General features: G+C 55.2%; 1 long non-coding RNA gene across 1 annotated transcript in view; it reads left to right on the top strand.

Moving 5' to 3' along the window:
• Positions 1 to 2,022: 2,022 nt before the first annotated feature.
• Positions 2,023 to 7,507, top strand: part of LOC135970070 (uncharacterized) — a 122,239-nt gene continuing 116,754 nt past the window's right edge. The window contains exon 1 of the long non-coding RNA XR_010585513.2: positions 2,023 to 2,181. This is a non-coding gene — a long non-coding RNA (uncharacterized lncRNA). The remainder of the gene's footprint in view (positions 2,182 to 7,507) is intronic.

The raw sequence follows: 7,507 nt of genomic DNA, 5'->3' as shown, positions 1-7,507 counted from the left end.
ATCAATTGTATAAGGAGATAAGGGTATTTGGCTAAAATAAAATTCAGTGTGCCCCACCTTCTCCACATGTAATATGCTCTAAAAAGGCATGAATGATTAAATTAGCCCTTCTATTCTCCAGCACAGATCCTGAGCCCAGCGGTGGGTGCAGGTGCTCAGAGCCTCGGTCTGCTCTTCTGCCCGCCAGAAGGCAAAGGCCACTCAACTGCCACCTTGAGACACCCAAGATTCTCCTCTCCTTTTTTATTAATAGAATAATGCTCAGGCTCAGTGCATGAGAGCAGCGCTCTCCGACTTTGCATTCATCAGAGTAACCCAGGTGGTTTGTTTAAAAATATACATTCCCTGGCTGCGCTCCCAGAAACTGGACTTCAGTGGTTTAGTGGGGGTGTGCATAGGACAGGTGATTCTGAGGACCACGAGGGGTTAGGAATTTCCCCGTGAATTCTGGCCAAGGGAGAGATGAGACCATCCAGCACTGTCCGCAGCACATTTCTTTTTCCTCTTTTGCAATGAATATTTGATGCTCAGCGGGATGAGCCCCAGGATGAGGCACATAGCCAAGAAAAATCCATGCCTCTCCATCCTTTCCCCAGGATTGCCCTTTGGCGAGACGCTCCTTTACGATTGCTTCACTTTCCCCGGTTCATAGAACAAGCCTCTTCTTAGTCTCTTTTGTTGTCTCTTATCTGTTCAACAAACACCCACTGCGCAGGACCATCCTCCGGTAAGCCCTCGAGTGGGGCCGTTTGGCAGCCCTACTTCGCGGGGTGAGCACTGAAGGAACCGGGATCCCATAAGCCCGTGCTGTTGTGGGGGCTGCCCCCTCTCCCATTGTAGGTAACTGGCACCAGGCTGTTAAGCTGTGGATGGACAACCGCACAGCGCATTGCGTATGCGTATTTCAGCACTTGGCGTTGGCCAGTGAAGTCAGCCGAGGTCAGCACAGTGTACAGCAGCGCGCGTGTCCGTGGGGAGGAAGGGTCGTCCCGCCTCCCTGCGAGGCCAGTCCTGTTGCGCCTCCTCCTGCCCCACTCTGACTTTCGCGTGCCCAGACGTCTCTGAGGGTCGCGTCCCGATACCCTCCTCCACCCCAAGGCTTCTTTTCCGAAAGGGCCAGGCTGGTGGCTCAGGAGCGCCACAGCCCCCGTGGGCCCGGGAAATCGCAGTTTCGTCATAGCTAAGCCTGCCGCGCTCAGCTTTTCTCGCCACCCGAATGATCCACTCTCCGTGCGTCCTTCTCGACCTCAGGCTGCGGAGAAAACTTGGGGGCGGGGGTCGAGGAAGCCAGGCGCCGGGGCTCCCAGCGCAGCCCCCAGAGGAATCCTGCGGGCAACTACAAGCTGTGCGAGCGGCCAGGCTGGGCGCTGACAACAGCCGGAGCGACCGGGCCCGCCGCGAGCCTCCGCGTCCAGGTAGGGTCTCCGCGCCCAAATTCCATCCCGCCCCGCCATCGGCGCTCCCAGCAAGTGCGGGGTTTCCACCCGCCCCGCCGTTCGCGCCCATTCACGGTCTCCCTTGCCCCCCCGGGAGATGCTCCCCGCGTTCTATTCTGTCCCGCCATGGCAAGCCCAGCAAACGTTGTGACGCCGCCCCCATGCGTTCTCCCCTCCCCCGGACGCTGCCCCTGCCCCCACCTGTGGCGCTCCGGGCATCTCTAAAGCCCCCAACCAGAGTCCTCCAACCCACCCGCGAGGCTCGCGCACCAGCAACGCGGCCCCACCCGCAGGGACCCCGCCCACCTGTGGAGGTACCCCCGCATCTGCGACCTCCCCCACCGCTAGCGCGGCCCCTACCTACGACGACCCCCGCGTAGGTGCTCCTGCCCACACCCGCCCCCTCCCCGCCAGCCCCTGCCCTTTCCCTGCCCCTTTCCCTGCTTCTGCCCCTAGCCGCGCCCCCGCCCCCGCAGGCCCTCCTGTGCGCTCGGGCCCCGCCCGTCACCGCCCATTGGCGCTGGCGCCGGGTGGGGGCGCGGGCGGGGCAGCAGTTCCGAGTCCGGCGCGCGCGGGCAGGGTCCTCATTGCCTGCCGCGCACCCGGACTAGCGATTCCCCTCGGCCTCCTCGCCATGGACGCGGACGACTCCCGGGCCCCCAAGGGCTTCTTGCGGAAGTTCCCGGAGCACCTCTCCGGGGCCTGCAAGCCATCGGCTTGTTGACCGGCGGCGGGGATGCTCAAGGTGCGCGCCCCCCTCCAGGTGGCGAGGTCGGGACGGACGGAGAGAGGGAGAACAGGGCGAAGGGGATGGGGGGACAGGGCAGAAGAAGGGGGGAGCGATGGGAGGACCCGGTGAAAGATGGGGAAGCGATGAGAAGAACCGGGGAGAAGAGCGGGGAAGCGATCGGGAGAACTGGGTCGAAGCCGGTGCCCGGGAGCGGCAGGGCAGGGGTACCTGCGGGGCAGCGTGAGCGGTCAAGGCAGCCCCGGGGTCCTTGCCGGGTGGGGCGGAGGAGGAAGGGACATGGCGGTAGGAACCTCCATCCGAAGGATAGTGAGCTTTCCATCCCCTCCGGTTTATGTTTTAAATTGAGCCTGGCTGAGGGGGTCGCCTGGAGCGCCCTCGGGGGTCGTTCTGCCTCTGAGCTGTAGGACGGGGCCGGGCTCCCCCTCCGAAGCGAGGGTACAGCGCGATCACTTCCTAAGTGGCCCCCCGCCCCCCAACTCCGCCCCACACCACCACCCAGCATGTCGAGAAAGAAACGGCCGTGTCCCCGCACGCCTCCTGTCGCCTCGTGCCCGGCGCGGTGTGGGCGGGGTCCCGGCTGCTGCAATGCAGGACGCGGCAGGGGTGCTCTGGGTTCCCGCCTGGCGTCTCCGAGGCGGTCCGGGAGCCCCTCGCGTTTCCGCTGGAAGATTTACAAAAAGGGTTTCTTGTGCTCGGATGTGCTGTCGCCTTCCGGCTCGTGACAAAACTGAAAAGTAAAATGGGTCCCAGGACCTCCCCGCCAGCCTCCGCGGACCGGAAGGACCAGAAAGCTGGGACTCTGGGACGTCATCGGCGCCGTGGCGCGGGTTCTGGGCTTCCCCTGCCCTGCAATGTGGAAGCGTCTCTCCAGGAGGGGCCCGAGCCTGGGCCCAGGACGCGGGCGCGCCGGGAGGACATTTAACATTGAAGAGCAGGAGGTGATGGAGAGTGCCCTCCCCAGGTCCCGGGTGCACGTAGGGGCGCCTGTGCCCGGGATCAGGAGGGTGAGGCCTTCTCCGTCAGGTAGCCTTGTTAAATCTATCTGAAAGTCACAGGTAACTAAGTGTCAAGTCGTCACAGATATTTAAGTATCCTGAATGAGATGGCTACGGAAAACATGAAAACATCGTTACTGGTTACGTGCATGATGCATCAAAAACATTGTTGCCTACACAGTGGCAGCACTGATATTTGTGGGCTTTTGAACGTGTGGACTGGAGTGTTAAGAGTCCTTCAGAGTTATGACAGTAGTTTGCTTTGAATGTTCTTTTCTTGGCGAATAAATGTTGTACATTGAATTTACCCAGGAAACTAGGAAGGTGAACCCACACGAAGGACACAGACCTGTGGGCTGCTCCAGGCACCATTAGGGCGTTGCGGGGCCTGAGCCATGGGCTTCCCGCTCAGCCTCCTGAGAGCGGTGACAGTGTCTCTGTTCTGCCTCACACTGGACCGGCTAGTTTCATATTCTTGTTATGGTTCCAAAGCTACAAGCGGTTGGATTCTGCGAGTCACTCTCTGTCTTCCTCCTCCAGCTGCTTTCAAATGGGCCATGTCTTTTTTTAGAACTGCTTTTTAAAGCAGTGATTGGGGTGAGTTGTAGTGCTGGCCTGAACTGCAGAGGGAGCGCATTGAGGGACCTGGGTTTTGATGCTGTGCACATCAGCTGAGTCACCAGCCCAGGGCCCTGTTAGTCCCATTATTAAGCTCATTTCTTGCTCTTCTCATTGTTACTCGATGCCTTAAAAAAAAAAAAAGCAAACTCCTGCTTGCGGTCACTGGCTGTTTGGCAAATGGGTGTTTACCCTGGAAAGAGGGGCATTTTGTCCTCTGGACCGTCTAAGGCGCCCTTTAGTGACGTGGTCGGTTTCTGACCATTCTATTCTGTGGGCGTCCTTCCTGCTTCCACCTTCCCTTTCCAAACGCCCCCGCCTCCAGGGCTTTAATTTTCCTTCTGTGTGTGTGTCACGCAGAGGTTATGACTATTGTGCCAGTGCCCCCCCCTTTTTTTTTTCTGCTGAGGGCCCAGAACTTGCTACATCTCAAAAGAAGCAATTGCACCCATTTGTTCGCAGTGATCATAAACAGCGCCCTCTAAGGGAGACTAATTGGTCAACCCGTCTGCTGTGGGTAGAAAGACAGCGGTGGCCGCGGAACGAGGGCTCTGCCTCTTCAGAGCCTGCACAACAGTCCTGCTTTCTTTCTTCAATATCCAGTAGGGGGGTTAATTTTAATGAGCCCTTGAAACCAACAAAGCAGGAAAGTGCAAAGACATTGAGTTGCGAGATTTAAAATTACAACCAGCAGCCTCTCATTCTTCCTTCACTGGGGGTTGCCGCTTCGTTTTGGGGCTGCAGGGTGTGTTTGGCAGCGACATCGGACCTTTGTGCTGTGCGACTCATGAATTGAGATAGTTCTTTACTAAGTGTTTTGTGCAGTAGGTATGAAAATGGGGAAAGAGGGAGCACTGTCCGGGGTGGAGAGGCGTGGAGAGACGCTGTGATACATAGCGGGTCCTTTTCTTCTGGGCTCCTGGTTATAAATCTTTTTTTTTTTTTTTCCTAATAGCTTGACAGATGGTTTTTGTGTCTTAATTAAAAGATTGAAGACTGTAGGCCGGACCCAAACTAATTCCATTGGCATCAGAGAGAAGGATTCTTTACATATTTATCTATAGGCATAATTGATTTTTTTTTTTTTTTTTTTGCTGAATTATCTGGTTAGTCAAATCATACATTAGAGAAGTAATATTTAAAATTTTAAAAAATGTATCTGTAAACCTATCCCCCTTCCATTCTAGTCTTTCTCTCTGTGTAATTTTAGCAACTTGAACCACGATGTACATAGAGTTTATATTCTTTTAATATCTTGCTACTTCATTGTTTTAATGTTTAATCTTTGGGTTGATGTATCACAGATTACTTGACCATTTCTTACAGATGTTTGGTTTAGTTTTTTTTTTTTTTTTCCTTTAACTCTAATGTAAATTTGAGTGTTTGGCTGGTAGTTTTAGCAGGATTTAAGGCAGAGCCTCAGTTAGGGCCGTGGATTGATTTATGGTCCCTAGCTTGAAGAGGGAGGCGGCAATCTGCCCTTTCTTCTAAAATTGATATGTTAAATCACAATGGACATTTACTTGATTTTGAGCACTTGGGACTCCCGTGGGGTTCACTGGTATTGCAAGGTCAGGACTGGGGATCTACTGCTGGAGAGGCTCCCAGCGTGCCCAGCGCAGGGTCCTGAGCACGTTGCTGCAGGACAGAAGTCCTGGGCTTTGTCCTCCAGCAGCCATCGCTCTGGGAAGAACTGGCTGCTCCAGGAATGAGGTCAATGCTCTGAAGCCCACAGTCAGCAGACCAGCAAAGGTCAGCACAGACGACCTTATATGAATCATTCATTTAACAAGCATTCATGGAATACACACTCCTTGCAGTTGGAACTTAGAGTGGAGGGCCATCAGCTCACTGTTGTCTGAGCAGAGCTTGGTCTCTGGCTCCCTGTTGAACTTAGAGTGGAAGGCCAACAGCTCACTGTTGTCTGAGCAGAGCTTGGTCTCTGGCTCCCTGTTGTAGCCTCCGCTCCTAGGAGGTGCATGGTGAGTGTTGGGGAACCCTCCACAGGCACAGTTGCCGAACAAGGACCCCTCCCAAGGGCGTCAGCCCTGGGCCCTGAGCTCTGAAGAGGAGGAAGGCATTCCTAGGGCCGACTTCCCTTCTGGATACTGAGCTCTGCACCTGGAGAAACTCTTCCACATTCACTGCAGTGAAGGTCATAAAACAAATAACACTTTAGAGACTGGGACCTGCATTCCCCAGAATTTCCATGGCCACAGGTGGTGGCTGCACCGTGCGACTGGAGTCTGTGTTCCCCAGAATTTCTGTGGCTGCAGGTGGTGTCTGCACCATGCAACTGGTGTCTATGTTCCCTGGAATTTCCGTGGCCATAGGTGGTGGCTGTATCATGTGAATGAGGGTCTGTGTTCCCTGGAATTTTCATGGCCATAGGTGGTGGCTGTACCATGCGACTGGGGTCTGCGTTCCCCAGAATTTCTGTGGCTGCAGGCTGTGGCTGCACCATGGGACTGGGGTCTGCATTCCTTGGAATTTCCATGGCCATATATGGTGGCTGTACCACATGACTGAGGGTCTGCGTTCCCTGGAATTTCCGTGGCCATAGACGGTGGCCGTACCATATGACTGAGGGTCTGCGTTCCCTGGAATTTCCATGGCCATAGATGGTGGCTGTACCATGTGACTGAGGGTCTGAATTCCCTAGAATTGGCCATAGATGGTGGCCGTACCATGTGTCTGAGGGTCTGCGTTCCCTGGAATTTCTGTGGCCGCAGATGGTGTACCATGTGACTGAGGGTCTGCGTTCCCTGGAATTTCTGTGGTCACAGATAGCGGCTGTATCATGCAACTGGGGCCTGCATTCCCTGGAATTTCCATGGCCACAGGCGGTGGCTGCATCATGCATCAGGTCCTGTCTCAGGAGTTGGTGCCATTCTCTCTGTTACTCCCTCACCTGACACAGAGCGGCAGTCCCTGACCTTATCACTCCCAGGAAACACACAGGCATCTGTTTTGGCTCCTTGTTTTATTTCCTCATCACCTTTGTCATCAAAGGGAAATTCACATCCCTATAAAGCTGAAAATGGTGTGGGGCCCCCGGTGGTCTTTCCAAGACATTATCAGCAGGTAAACTAGACCTAATGGACCAGTGTACCTGAAATGAAAACAGAAAGGTAAGTCGTATCACTAAGCTTTGCTGGGAGATTCGGGGTCTTTGTCAGTGACAGAATCATCCAAAGTAAGTTGTTTGTTCACTGCAGATCGACACGGTTAGCTGTGTCGGGATTAAACTTACCCAGTGTCGACAGAGTGAAGCTTAATCCTCGTGGAAGGGTGTCAAGTTCATTGAAGAATAGCTGCCGAGCCTGCTATTGTCGGGAGAGGGGCAGGTGCGGCTCTCCCTTAGCCCAGTGCTGAAGCAGGCCGGGCTCACTTCAGGCTGTGCGTGTGAGCGAGCTGGATTTTTAGCACGCTGGGACGATAAAGCACAAACATCTATTTTTAACTTGTGGGTGACCTTCTTCTGTGCTGCTTGAGTCTCTGTGGACCTTTCTCTGTTTCCTTCCTGAGGAGTCTGTGCCAGGGTCCCAGGCGTTCTCTGGGCTGCACCTCCGCGCATGCCCACTCAGGAGCTCCCACTCAGGAGCTCCTCCTGGTGGCTGTGGGACCGGGCTGGGCCCACACTGTCAGCATCGTCCGGGGTAAGCAAGCCCGTCCCTCCACACCTCAGTGTCCCCAGCTGTTGAACA

Source organism: Macaca fascicularis, chromosome 3 (assembly GCF_037993035.2).
Source record: "Macaca fascicularis isolate 582-1 chromosome 3, T2T-MFA8v1.1".
Taxonomy (NCBI): Eukaryota; Metazoa; Chordata; class Mammalia; order Primates; family Cercopithecidae; genus Macaca; species Macaca fascicularis.
This window is presented reverse-complemented; position numbering and strand designations above follow the sequence as displayed.